Source organism: Amblyomma mixtum, chromosome 3 (assembly GCF_055824585.1).
Source record: "Amblyomma mixtum isolate Tamu chromosome 3, ASM5582458v1, whole genome shotgun sequence".
NCBI lineage: Eukaryota > Metazoa > Arthropoda > Arachnida > Ixodida > Ixodidae > Amblyomma > Amblyomma mixtum.
In genome coordinates this window covers 201,806,531-201,821,619 of record NC_143014.1, presented here as the reverse complement: position 1 = coordinate 201,821,619, position 15,089 = coordinate 201,806,531, and positions in this window count along the sequence as shown.

Below are 15,089 nucleotides of genomic sequence, written 5' to 3'. Positions count from 1 at the left end.
TTCCACCAGGCATCGGGTCCAGGAGCACCGCCGCAGTGCCGAAGGAGGAAGGAACGTGGGCCGGAGACAGGGAGTAGGAGAAGCGAAGGAAAAACTGTATTCACATATTTACATGATTATTTACAAAAATGACAAACAAGGTAAAAGCTGAGAAGTCTCAGGGAAACGCTGAAGGAATCGCTCCGGGAATGGCTGCTCGATGAACGTGTCGAGCGCTTTAAATAGACCCTCCCGAGATCTTCCCGCCTTTTCCGACCAATCGTAGGGACTTCGTTCGGGTGCTCCAAGGTCGTTCACCGCTTCATCGTCTTCCTCGGCTGAGGCCCTTGGATACTCGGAAGTGGCCCGTCAGGCCAGGTGGATTCCATATCTTGTTTCGAGGAAACGCCAAGGGCGAACACCTGCAGCGTCGTCACCTCGCTTCATCCGCTGAGGCCCTTGGATACTCGGAAGTGTCCAGAAGTACGTGTTGTCGGGCTAGTCGTTTCCGGCCAGGTGGATTCCATATCTTGTTCCAAGGAAATGCTCCAAAGGCGAACACCTGCAGCGTCGTCACCCCGCTGTTGACCAAAGAGCGAGGCGCGGTTGAATGGCAGACGCTCGTCTCCGCAGGTGGCAGCAGGCCTTTGAGTCATTGTTACCCTGGCAGAGGCACACACAAGGGTGCCGTCTAAGGGGAACTCCGGAAAACACGTCGTGGCAGTTAGGCAGAAGTGGTGGTACGTGGAATCCAGGAGTCGAATGCGTCCCTCGTGTTCGGTTCCACCTGTCAGGAGGTTGCATGGGAGCGCGTGCATGAAGAAAGACCACTTTCGCAGAACCACGCACTGCCTCTGGGCATGGCCTAAGTGGATACAGATGTGACGGGAACACACAGAGTTAGGGGGGGGGGGGGGGGGGTAGAAACACAACACCGTCCTGGAAAGCTCAGTTGGTGGAGCGAGTGCTTGAGTGAGACGGTGCTCCTTAAAAAAAAAAAAAAAAATTTAGGAGTCACTTTGGCGACTAAAGTGGTGCAAGGCGAAAGCCTGAGTACAGCATTCTGCCACGAATGTGGTTGTGAATGATGATTCAAGTGCTACCAGCGAATGACGCGTCCATTGGCTGTCTGCGTGTGTTACTGATGTGTGGTTAACATGTTAAGCTTCGCCTGTAAGAGTGGAACGCGACAGCGTCTTGCAACGCTGCCAGGGATTCCACAGAACGCCATCGCCAATTCGGCTGTACGCCTTGCTGGACGGTAAATTTATTTTTTGAGGAAAGGAAATGTATCTCTCTCGCATATCTGGGTGGACACCTGCACCTCGCCGTAAGGGAAAGGGGGAAGATGGGAGTGAACGAAGACGCCGTATTAGCTAGACGCGCCTTTGTTCATTCCAAACCATTCAGCTGGCATTACGGAGTGGCTAGCGTGCTCGTATCGCACTCCGGAGACCCTGGTTCGATTCCCCAACTCGACCAATTTCGTTCTCGGTTTTATTGATTTATGCGGTCTAACTAGAAAGGTTAATTAGGCTATTTCATATTTATATCATTGCATTTCTATCCATCGTGTTCTGTCATTCACCTGTCAAATGTTGGAACTGTCTAGGATGTTCGACACAACGTATATGAAACGAGCAACGTCGAACTGAGTGGGGAAGTGCGTGGTGGTGGAGCGAACGCGGCTTCGTACTTATCTGTTTTTTCAGCAGCGTCTCCTTCCGCGGACGCTGTTGTCGCTGCGACGCGCGTCTTTCTTTTCTTTTCCTCTGTCTTCTAACCTCTTCATTCTCCACTATCTTGATTAGGCTAATTGATTAATTAAGCAATTAACTAAACTCAGTCCCACTTAGTTGGAGCATCACTATACGATCCCTTTGATTGGTTGCATGGTTACTAGCCAAAGTACAATTGGCCCCATTTGAAATTCGCGCACTGTGACGTCACGAGCATTTCGACCAATTGAAAAGCGTGACATTTTCTGTCGACAACTCCTGCTTACAACAATGAGGCATTAAAGGCTTCCGCCTTAAAAACAATCCTTGAAGGTGTTTGATTGCCAATAACAGACATCCTGGGTCTCCGGTAACTAGAACACCTGTTTGGTTTGGTTTGTGGAGGTTTAACGTCCCAAAGCGACTCACACTGAGGGACGCCGTAGTGGAGGGCTCCGGAAATGTCGACCACCTGGGGTTCTTTAACGTGCACCGACATCGCACAGTACACGGGCCTGTAGCATTTCGCCTCCATCGAAGTGCGACCGCCGCGGCCGGGATCGAATCTGCGTCTTTCGGGGCAGCAGCCGAGCGCAATAACCACTGAGCCATCGCGGCGGCCTAGAACACCTTTATAATGGGTGTTGTACTCGCAGTTACGCCCGTTCACAAGTTTTTTTTTTTTTTTAATAGATTACCACCTTTCATAAAGAGCGCCACAAAATTCATTGTTTCTAAAGGTGCTCGAAATCCTTGTGATGGATGCACTCTTGAAAGAATGGTGAGTCTCCAGAAAAAAAAAAAAAAAAACGATCAGTGGCTTATAACCAACTGCGCAAAGTTCATAGTGTTGGCGAATATCATCATGAAAACAAGATGTTTCTGTCACGACTTGCCCACAAGTATTTGTTGCAGCGATACGTTGTTTATGGCCGTTTATATACTCTATTAGCAGCTTCCGTATCGCAATGCGACGGCTGATACGCCCTATAATAATTCAAAACCGTAGGTAGCCAGCCTATGGCTTAATAGGAATGAGACGTAAAAAGCTCCAGAGGTGATAATACTCAGCAAGTAGCCCACCATGAACGAGGACGCGATCAGCAGCAATGCACTTCGTACAAACTCACAGAGCAAATATGTTCTCAACGTCTGTGTGCGCGACATATCCAAATCGCCATGACACTGGACAGTTCAGGGCAATGAGTCAATTAAAAAAAAAATGCGACGACGGAGGTAGCAGCCGCCACACGTAACGCTGCCTTTCACAGCCCTCAAGCTGGCTGTTTGTAAGCTGCTGATTGAGTTAAAGATCATTTAAGAAAAAAATCTGCATCACTCAACACTACATTAGATGATCGCTTGATGTACAGCTGCTGATAAAGCTCTTACCAGCCTCTCAGAAGGAATTTCTGTGAAGTCACACTCTTAGCGAAAAGCGTTTTATTATTAAAAACACAGTCCAAACGAAAATCGAGGGTGCAGCAGTATGTCTTTGACCCTCACATACTCTTAAGAGCGCATCTTTTTTGTAGTGGGGGTGATGAGTTCGAGACCCAAACTGGAGCATTTTTTTTTTTTTTTGAACAGCGCGAAATAGACGAAGCAGCACCAATTTCCATCGTACGTGCTTGACAGATCTCGTATGGATGTTAACTGCATCTTTCCTCCTACTTCACAGGCACTCATCGAAGTCGGCGAAAGAAGCGTTCCGTGACTGCTTAAGTGGCCGACGCGTAATGACGACACGCGTCACCTTTCCGACTTCCTGTCTGAGGCAGCGGTCGAGAAACAACGTTCGCGAATAAACGCGGAGGTTCACCTTTCCGCATTTTGCTCTCTTTTTTTTTTTTTTTTTAGCGGGTGGGCAGCTATAGCGGCTGCCGACATTTGTTGACGCGCCCATTTTCGCCTCCCTCGCCTCCCCGCAGCATGGCCTTTCGACACGAGGGAGCCACGGCAAGCAATGAAAGCCTTGGCGAGATCGCAACAGCGAGTGAGAGACGTTAACCCTCGGCCGTTAGAGGCCATTGCGAAGCAGAAAAGCGGTATAAGTGTGAAAGAAAACGAAAAAAAATAAAGCGCGCCAGTGCGGCGTACGCAGGTAAACGGTGGTTCCGCCGACTAGAGAGCTCTTGCACGTTGCACCGGCTTTCAGCGTTTCCGACGAATTCGCGGTTCTCTTTTTGCAGCGATCTCTCCATGTCTTTTTCTTTTCCTACTCGGGTGCGGTACAGCAGCCCTGTTTCTCTTCTGTGGGCGCACGCGCTGTCGGTCGTCTTAACATTATGGCGGCGATAAAGGCGCCCGCATGCGAGCTCGGGCACCGCTCTTACACTTGAGACGCACGCGCGAATTAAAGCATTGCGTGCGCTTGTTCCCGCTTTGTCCTCTACTTTACATGCGGGCTCGGGATGTGCTCTAGGGTATACAAGAAAGCTTGCTGTCACTCGAAACGAGCCGACGTCGTGGAAAATTGTTCTTGTTGTCTATTTTGTACTTGGGGCTCAAAACTCGGTGAGCGCAAATACTGAAAGGTCGTCTCGACACGTGCGGAACAGAGCCGCGAGAAAGAGCATTTCTGTTCTTTTATAGCATTTTCATGAAATTAAAAATTGTTCAAAAGTACACAGATATACGCATCGTATGGCACAGCAGTTGCAATCAACGTCCATCAGCTCGTAAGCGCGCCAGAAGTTTTCCGCGGGAAGCGAACGAGCGGATTGCGTTTCAGGGAACTGCGTCATTGCGACGCGTCGAGCTATATACGGCTACAAGCCTTAAGGTATCTCCTATACTGATAGACATGCGTAGGTGGTATCACAAAGCAGCAATCAAAAAACGGCACTAACTTCCTTCACTCTGATCTTTTGCCGAGCAATGCGCTAATTAACTCCGAAAAGCCGTGCGTGGGCTACTGCCGGAACAATCCCTTGCGGGCCGAAAACCTTGATTCCTTCCTTAATTAAAAAAATTGAAATGAAAAGTGGGGCTAGATTATATGTATGCAACTGCACCAAAATTGAGTCGGCCTAGATTTGATAGAATTTACTAAAACGGACGACGAAAATAAAAGAAGAAATTTAATCCAAAGTTAGATTCTCGGTCGCTTTGGGCCAAGCAAAAACTTTAAATACTTGGGCCTCGTCGTGTTTAATAATTTAAAGCGCAAGCATCTCGCCTATCCTATTCATCAATTTGCACGGACGAAAGTGAACTTCCGGTCGGTAGTTTCACAGTGAACTAAGCTTCGATAATTGTTTCTGAATTAATTGATTTTCCTGATCGTAAGTGACCTCATTTTCATGTCACAAGCACGGTTATCTGGTATAATCTCGTGTACCTGTGAATAGAACGCATTTTTTTTTTAAATGTGCGTCCGGATTTAGTCTTTAACTTTGAAGTAAGTATAGCGCACAGGGGCACATCATTGACTCCTAAATTATGGGTCCATGCTTTCGTTTTCGGTGAAGGTTCAAGAAGCTTCGAGGGCGGTCGAGGGTGAGGCCTGTAAGGTGAACCGTTTCGGCCGTGCATATCTTGTCGTAGAGGAGGTACGCCCGTAAGAAGTGCAGGAACTGACGGGCGCCCCGGTTACAGAGAAATGGGCGCACCCCCGGAACTGTCACACGGCTACGCTCAAGCTCCAACCAGCCTGCGCCCGTGACCGCCTGGACCGCTCCCGCTAGCGCGCAATCGATGGCCGTTGCGCCGCGAGCAAGGAGCGTAGCAGCGCTACTGCTTTTCGTCCGCACTTGGTTTATCAGAATATTCGAGCAAGCGTGGGCGGGCCCCTGCTTCCGCTAGTCTCCAGTGGACTGATCGCGGGTGTCAGGCTCGCGAGCCCCGACCCACTGCCAGCCCGCTAAGACATCGCCGCGGGCGTTTGGGTCCCGAACGCTCAAGTGTCCGGACGGTAGAGGAAAAGGCGACTGCATAATACGCTGATCCTGCTCGCAGCAGATCGCATTGGTTCCCGGACAGAACTGGGCTTCTCATCTTTTCCAGCATTCCCGGGCGCTTACGGCGCAAAACAATGGGCCCCTCTTCGCTGCCGGGCAAAGTCGCCCATTAGAGCAACGTCCGGCCATGACACGTCAGTGATGCCGCCACAAGCGGCAGCCCCGAAGGCGACGGGCCGCTCCGACACGCTCCTCAAGAACCACATCGTCAGATTTTTTATTTCTTTTCTCTTATCGCGTCGGCCGCACACGAAGTGACAGACAGACGGAAATATAACGTCAGCAATTTTCTCGACGCCCACAGCACGCGGCCTCAAAGGGGATGACAGCCGCCGTGAGAGCCGGCGCCCATGAGATAAGCCGCGTTCTCGGCGGGCGACCTGAAAGTGCCTGCCAGCCGTCGGCCCTCCACTCTCGTTGGGCACGACCGGCGAGCAGACTCGCCTGCTGTCCTGTCGCCAAACGCTCGAGGGGGTACGCATTCCGTTCAGGATCATTCGCGCTCCGCATCTATCTTTTTCGCTCTTCAAGTGACGACGTTCAGGGTTTACAGTGAGCCGTGTCTCTTTCACGCCGACATGACGCGAACGAGACCAGCAAAGAATCGGAGGTGGGGCCCACGCCATTGAGGATTGAGGGCAGTGAAAGTCTTTCCTCAGTTAACCCGAAAAGTAGCGAGTGCCTCGTTATTCGCTAAGGGGCGTGGCTTACTACTCCAGAATGCCACTTAAGTTCCGTGCAATCGATGGTCACGCAACAGGTAGGGCGGCGAAAGTGAAGAGAAAAGCAGTGGTCACGAAGAAACATTGCGCATTAAAGTGATCGTCGATTTCCACTGTTATTTTAGCTAGCCCGTTGCCTTTCACTTTGCTAATCTAACACCTAGGGAAAAAGTATTCTCGTTTTATGGGGCGGGATGGCAGCGCATTTAAGAACAACGCATACAAGAACACATTAAGACAGGTCAATCGCTGGGCGGGAAGGACAGGGTCTACTCAACTAAAAATAGCGTTTCCGAAACTAATAGTTGGGATAGTTAGTTGAAAGCAGTATGGAAGTACGTAACACAATCACAAGGGACAATCGCTGACGCTATGCCTTATACTACGTGCAATGAACAAGCCTAACAATCGACTTTAATTGTAGTTTCCTTCTCTTGTAAAGGGGAGGTTCTGATGCCTAGCATCAGCGCCTGACCACTATGATTCTACGATAAAAGAAAACGTTGTCGCTATCGTCGTCCACATGTAGTATACAAGGAAGCATGAAGTGCATTGCAGGAAAGGCGAAGAACATTTTTGGACGCCTCATAAATGGCAGCAGACGCACTCGGGTGCTGCTCGGTTTTTTTGGGTTGGGCTCCTGTAAGGCCAGCCGCCTTCGCCTGCTTCTGTTTTCAACGCAATAGCGTTAAAGGCCCCGCTTTCCAGAAACTGCGGCGTCGGCGTTGTCGGCGTTGCGAGCGAAATATCACGAGCACGACTCCGGCAGGCGATGCCCAGATAGCAGCCCAGGAGGCAGGTGTGCCACCAAGGAGACGTGAACTTGCACCGTCATCACAACCTGGCCACCGATTAGTGAGGAAACTGCCTACCGTGGCAGGTGGAAGTTAAATTAATGATCGGTGTCTCGCGAAGGGCAACCTGGGCGACACAAGGCCCACCGCTGGGAGCACCTGCCATCCCAGGGCAGTGGCGTACCGCTTAGCGTTACGCTGCACCACTGCACTAGGAGGGATATGAGGACTCCCAGACATCTATGAATGTAAAGGAGAGAATGAGCTCCTGCATATACGAAAGCTAACCAAATGCACTATTGCGCATACACTTAAGGCGGAGTTTAAGTGTCCCCTTCAATTTTTTTCGATGTGGCCAGCGCGCTCGGCCTGCCACGGCTGCTTTCGCGGCTTTAGGTGCCGTCGCCATTAGTTGCCTCTCCTCCAGCTGAAGAGCGCAGTCGGCGTCCCTCGCTGTTTTTGTTTCTTTACATGCTGCTGCGTTCAGCCGCTTCGGGCAATATTTCGGGCAATAGGCAGCGCGCTCAGAGTGCCTCGCTGCCATCGTTGCTTGGTGCCTCACGGTGCTCGGTGCGTCAAGCAACGATCAAAGAGCGCAAGGAACTTTGAATAGATTTGTCAATAACACATACGTAATGAATTTTAGAAAACAGTGCGAACAATAATTGCAAATACATCAAATTGGCTCAGAATAACAAAAATAGAAAGAATGTTATCGCTATTTGGTGGCAAAAATACAATGCAAAGTAACAGAAAAGGGCAATCACCGGCAAAGGCCGTAAATTTGCAATAAAAGGGCAAAGCAATGAAAAGTAAATGAAAGCATAAATATTCTCTATAACAATGCTGTTAGTAAACAACAATTCAGAGATATATGAAATGAGCGTAAGTTGAATGATGGTTTGGCGTCAGTGAGTAAAGAACTCCAAATAGATATCGCTGAAAAGAACACTAATTGCTTACCATAAGTAGTACAAACGTTCGAAAGAAGCAGGTTATTGTATTGAAAAAGTCTGGCTATATTTGTGTTTCTAGAAACGTTGGGGATAAATGCAATTAACGTTGAGTTCATTATTACGAATGCGATATGTAAGTACTATTAATTTCAACTGAAGTTGAAGGTCAAGTAGCAGAATATTTTGGTCACCATAACTGTGTGAGGTGGTCGATCTTTGTGGGGCAAAAGTTATTATGCGAATGGCTTGATTTTGCAAATGAAGAAGGCAAGAAAGGTGACTATTGTATGCATTTTTCTTTCACACGGAGTGGTAAAAAGTAAGATGATATGCATGAAAGGATCTTAAATAGAAGGAAGGATGTGGAGGAGAAAATAATGACGTTTTCGAATTAATGCACGAATGCCAAAAACAGTTTTAGAACTTATAGGTTTAATGTGGGCGTCAAATTTCAAATTAAAGCGTAGTACAACCCCAAGAATTGCAGCAATGTTTAGTGCATAAATAGGTTTGATTTGGTTTTATGAGTTTAACATCCCAGAGTGACTCAGACTACGAGAGACGCCGTAGTGGAGGGCTCCGGAAACTGCGACCACCTGGGGTTCTTTAACGTGCAATGAGATCGCACAGTACACGGACCTCTAGCATTTCCCCTAGCTCCATCGAAGTGCAACCGCCGAGGCCAGGATCAAACTCGAGTCTTTCGGGTAAGCAGCCGAGCACCATAGCCACTGAGCCACCACGGCGGCTTTGGTGCATAAATATTGGGCATATTAAAGTTTATCTGAGGAGTAGTTAATGTTTTAGAGGCGCCCGTTTCTGCGTTTCGCGGCGTCGCCGTTGTCCGTTGTAACTGTAGCAGTGGACACCTTAGTCGCGTTTTAAGCTGTGAAATCAATGGAGCGGGAGCTTGGAAAGCAAAGGAAAGACGCATAACTGCCTTCTTGGAACATAGGACATCTCAATCCGGCTTTAAGCTACGTGGCGGTGTGACAGATGTACGCTGCATGCGTTGGCATTGACAACGTTGCGCCATTTTAACGAAAGCAAGTGCGCATAATGGCTCCTTGTGTCAGTGGACGCCTGAATTGCGCTTATAGGTACGTGGGGTGATGAGAGAGATGTGGGCTGCAGGCATTGACAACGTTGCGCCAGAAACGCGGCGATGAAGCCATAGGCCGTCGGCGTTCATTGTGTTCATTAGCGTTGACATGGACAACGTTTTACACTACGATCATTTTAAGGAAAGTAAGTGCGCATAATGGCTCCTTGTGTCAGTGGACGCCTGAATTGCGCTTATAGGTACGTGGGGTGATGAGAGAGATGTGGGCTGCAGGCATTGACAACGTTGCGCCAGAAACGCGGCGATGAAGCCATAGGCCGTCGGCGTTCATTGTGTTCATTAGCGTTGACATGGACAACGTTTTACACTACGATCATTTTAAGGAAAGCAAGTGCGCATAATGGCTCCTTGTGTCAGTGGACGCCTGAATCGCACTTATAGGTACGTGGGGTGATGAGAGAGATGTGGGCTGCAGGCATTGACAACGTTGCGCCAGAAACGCGGCGATGAAGCCATAGGCCGTCGGCGTTCATTGTGTTCATTAGCGTTGACATGGACAACGTTTTACACTACGATCATTTTAAGGAAAGCAAGTGCGCATAATGGCTCCTTGTGTCAGTGGACGCCTGAATTGCGCTTATAGGTACGTGGGGTGATGAGAGAGATGTGGGCTGCAGGCATTGACAACGTTGCGCCAGAAACGCGGCGATGAAGCCATAGGCCGTCGGCGTTCATTGTGTTCATTAGCGTTGACATGGACAACGTTTTACACTACGATCATTTTAAGGAAAGTAAGTGCGCATAATGGCTCCTTGTGTCAGTGGACGCCTGAATTGCGCTTATAGGTACGTGGGGTGATGAGAGAGATGTGGGCTGCAGGCATTGACAACGTTGCGCCAGAAACGCGGCGATGAAGCCATAGGCCGTCGGCGTTCATTGTGTTCATTAGCGTTGACATGGACAACGTTTTACACTACGATCATTTTAAGGAAAGCAAGTGCGCATAATGGCTCCTTGTGTCAGTGGACGCCTGAATTGCGCTTATAGGTACGTGGGGTGATGAGAGAGATGTGGGCTGCAGGCATTGACAACGTTGCGCCAGAAACGCGGCGATGAAGCCATAGGCCGTCGGCGTTCATTGTGTTCATTAGCGTTGACATGGACAACGTTTTACACTACGATCATTTTAAGGAAAGCAAGTGCGCATAATGGCTCCTTGTGTCAGTGGACGCCTGAATTGCGCTTATAGGTACGTGGGGTGATGAGAGAGATGTGGGCTGCAGGCATTGACAACGTTGCGCCAGAAACGCGGCGATGAAGCCATAGGCCGTCGGCGTTCATTGTGTTCATTAGCGTTGACATGGACAACGTTTTACACTACGATCATTTTAAGGAAAGCAAGTGCGCATAATGGCTCCTTGTGTCAGTGGACGCCTGAATTGCGCTTATAGGTACGTGGGGTGATGAGAGAGATGTGGGCTGCAGGCATTGACAACGTTGCGCCAGAAACGCGGCGATGAAGCCATAGGCCGTCGGCGTTCATTGTGTTCATTAGCGTTGACATGGACAACGTTTTACACTCCGATCAATTTAAGGAAAGGAAGTGCGCATAACTGGCTCCCTGGGTGAGCGGACGCCTGAATCGCGCTTATAGGTACGTGGGGCGATGAGAGAGAGATGTGGACTGCATACGTTAGCGCTGACAATAGGGAGCGAACTCTCGCGATCAACCATTAACTGCCACCTGCCAGGGTGGCAGGGTAGGTGGTGACTTTAATGTACATATGAAGACAAACAAGGATTTCTTACCACTTATGCGGGAGAACATCCGTTCCTCTCGCTCGTAACGCCTCCCAAGGCTGTGACAACCTCGCGAAATACTTGCACAGCCCTCGTCTTTGAGAAGCAGGCATTGGTGCAGCAAGTCGAGCATATATCCATCTATTTCTCCGACAACAAAGCTTCCTTCACGACACTCAAGAACTGTTAGTGGAGTGTTTCTTGAAGAAGGAGTATGTGTGAAAAATAGCAAGTTATCTGTAATTCTACATACATGTCTTGCTTAAATTCTTTGCCTCAATGTATCGAAAAGCTGAAACGGCTGATGAGCTGCGCTCAAATTTCGCATTAGGAAGTAGCGTAACCGTCGCCAATTTTTTTTTTTATGGCTGGAATGGAACACTATAAAGCTAGTTTAGGGGGAGTTAATATAAAGTAAATTTCTTTGACTTAACAGTCCAATTCGTTGGAGATCTTCATCTAAATTATATGCAAGGTTAGAAGTACCGATGTATGTGGAGAATATTGTGACATCATGAGTATAGAATTTACAGTTAGAATTATTGAGACATTTTGGGAGATAATTAATGTAAATACGGAAAAGAAATGACCGTAAAATGAAACCTTGGCAAACACCACAATCAATAACGGCTGAGTTAGAAATAGCGCTAGGAAAGCTAATCACCTGTGGTCTGTCAACAAGATAACTGTTTATTACAGTTGAAGTAGTGTCAGAAATTCTCCACGATTCCAGTTTTTGGGGAAAAAATATTCTGGTTAATCGTGCCAAGCGCTTTAAGGAAATCGAAAAATGCTGCTGCAGCAAAACGGCCGTTATCGAGTGATTGTTTAATGAAAGCAGTGCGTTCAAGTTCAGTAGAGTAGTTAGGTCGAAAACCAATCGAATGAGGAGTTGGAGGATTGAATTTCTTATTATAGCTAATTAAACGAGTTGCGTTAAGCTTCTAAAATAGTTTGCTATATAAAAGTAGTACTGTTAGCGGACGATAATTAGCCATAATATTTCGATCACCTATCTTGAATATCGATACTATTTTAACTCGCTCAAGTTCATCATGAGAATGGCCAGTACGAAATATATAGAGTTATTATGCGCAGGAACATGAGAGATGGCTGGAACAACAGCGTTTAATCTTTTAGGGATGAGTATTCTCTACTCCAGGTGGCGATGAACCCGCGAGTATCAATCATCGCCGTCGCCGACGAGCGTCGAAGCACAGGGGGTCGTGTAGACGTTCACGGTCCCGGAGTCCTGACAGCAGTCTTGAGGCGCCTCCGCTGTCTCCTGAAAGACAGAGGCAAATCTAGGTTAAAACTGTGCGGTATTCATGGCGACCTCCGAACAGGTGGTATTTGCAACGCTCAGCTGGCGCGGCCTTAGGTATTGCCAAGAGCATGTGCATCTCCACCGACGTTTCCACACCAGGCGTCTTGATTTTGTGGTCGTTCAAGGAACGAATATTGAGGGTGAGGAGGATACCGAGAGGGCACTAGAGTCATTTTTGTTGTATGATAATGGGTTCATGGCGCACGCTGTGGGCTTTTCGGCAGGTTCCTTTTTGTTTCCGCCAAAGGCCCTTCCATATCATGCTTTGTCTTATAATATCGATACTGAAGGGCGGTTCATAAGCTGTGATTTTCTGCTGTACAGGAAGCCATGGCGACTGATCAGTGTCTATGCGTTTAATAATGTTTCAGAGCTCGTAAATCAGTTTCAAAGCCTGGCTAGCTTACTTGACTGTGACCGGTATGTTGTGATAATGACTCATGTAATCCGAACCATCGTGTTATCCGAATAATCGGATGTGATCCGAATCATCGGGCCGCACCTTATGCTCACAGGGACTCCAGTGGAGGAAGTGTTGTTGCGTGTTACAGATGCTATAGGTCTCATTGATACAGGAGCATCACAGCTTGTTTCTCACCTATTCACACACATTCCTGGGCATCCTCACGCAAGCTTAGATAGGATTTATGCATCTTCCGTGCTCATTTCCTGTGGACTCTACCAGTTTCATCATCTGACCATTGTATGACATCTGTTCTTCTTGGGGGAAATGATCGTTCAAAATTTAGGCCTTAATGGGAGCTTTAGAATTTGAATGCATTGCTCTTAAATTAACAGGAATTTATCAGTGCTATACGCTCACAACTGCAATCCAGATTGACCGATAAGACGCCATTGTGTGCTGCTTGGGAAATATTCAGCCAGGTGGTGCTAGCGATAGCTATTTAAATTTGGCCTATTGTGTCGTTTCACAGGAAGTATCAGGAAAAGACACTGCACAAGAGCTGGTATATGACCTCTATGAATTGAAGTGTTAACACCTAGATCTGATATGGATCAAACTGCTAACTTGAAATGTGAATTACATAAGCACGATGCCAAAAGATACAGGGGCGCCTGATTTTAATCTCCTACCAAGCAAGACTTGCACTGCGAGCGCCCGATGCGACAAGCCTACTTGATGAACACCGCCACGCGACTACTAAGAGGATTCCGAACACGATATTTAATAGCACCCGAGAGGCCAGTACGGGTGCAGTAATCTCCGTGTTTCTGAATTATTACTCGGCGTTCTTCCGTGTTGCCCCTGGCATTCAAAATCGCAACTTATAGCGGACTTCGCGGCCCTTGTGGCCCCTTTATTAGATGACGAATTTTCTGTTCTTTTCCTTTTCAAGCAGCAATAGATAGAACTAGCTATCGGTCAGTTACCTCTCTTTAAAACGACCAGTCCAGCAATAAGGGAGCAATAACTGAGTGACATCCATCCAAGCGCAGCCATACGGCTACAAAAGAAAGCTAAGCAGCTTTCTGAGAAACTTCGTTGTTAAAAGGAAAATTCGGGACGGCAAGCTTATGGCAGGGAAATTGATCAATAACTCGAAGTATAGAACAGTGTGACCAACCCAGTACAGAAGTGTGACTAGTACATGCGAACTTAATACTATCTAGTCCCGTTCTGCTTCAGGTTTTCGCGATGAGTTTTGATGTGGAGACCTTTCCGAAATCTTTTGATAAATATAACACTCCTAAATCCGAAGAGCACCGAAAAAGAAAATTTGCGCCGTGTGGACAGCAACAGTCCCATCATGTTGGCAAATGTGGACAGCAAAATGTTCACTATGTTTTTATCAAGTTGTGTGCGATACACAATGTCGGTTCTCGTTGCTTCTCACCAGACGTGTGGTTTGAGAGGCCGCTTCATTCAAGGTAACATGCACATTGTCTGTACAACTCTCGCATCTTACTCCTGCTCTTATCATCTGCTTGTTTTGCTTCAGATCGACTTTGCCAAGGCATTTGATCGTGTCCACTATTCGTTTTTGTTTTCTCTTCTCGAGCAGGACATTGTTGGTTAAACTACAGCAATGAACAATTGCTGTAGCAATTATTGTACTCTTTTCCCTTTACCTGGAGCCGCTTTGTTTGGGTGTTCTACGTAACAGTAATATCCATGTTTTTTCTGTTTTGGGCAATGATGTCAATCTGCTTGCGTATGTTGAAGATCTTGATTTTTTCTGAATTGATAAACCTAACGTAGACGAAACTAACCACGCTCATCAATTTGGCATCGTCTCTGGCGCTCAGAATAATTTCTCTTAAAGTTCACGTCTGTGGTTAGGGTCATGGGGCAGCCTGCTGCCTTGCTATCCTGGAATAGAATGGTTTCGTGTCCCTCCTAAATTTCTTGGTGTTCCACTTCACGCATTCAAATCAAGCGCGCATTATTCAGCCCTACAGCCTTATGCTCAGACTTCTGTTCCTCATCGCCTTTTAATTTTTGGTCGAACCCAGGCCTCTAACATGTTTCTGGCACCAAAAACGTGTTATGTAATGCAGGTGCGCCACGGCTCTAGATGCTACATCCGAGGCGTTCACCGAATATTCGAAACGTTTATATGGTCCTCCAGATTCAAGCCAATGGGGCGCAATAACTTGTTTCTGCTGGCAGTCTGGGCTTGATGCACCTATATGGAGCAATTAGTTGCTTTCTTCTTCTTTTTTTGGTGTGTGACAGCTTCTTTCCCATTATTAGAACATTACTGCAAGTTAACTTTGTGATCCTGCTTCCCAACTTAGTGATGTAT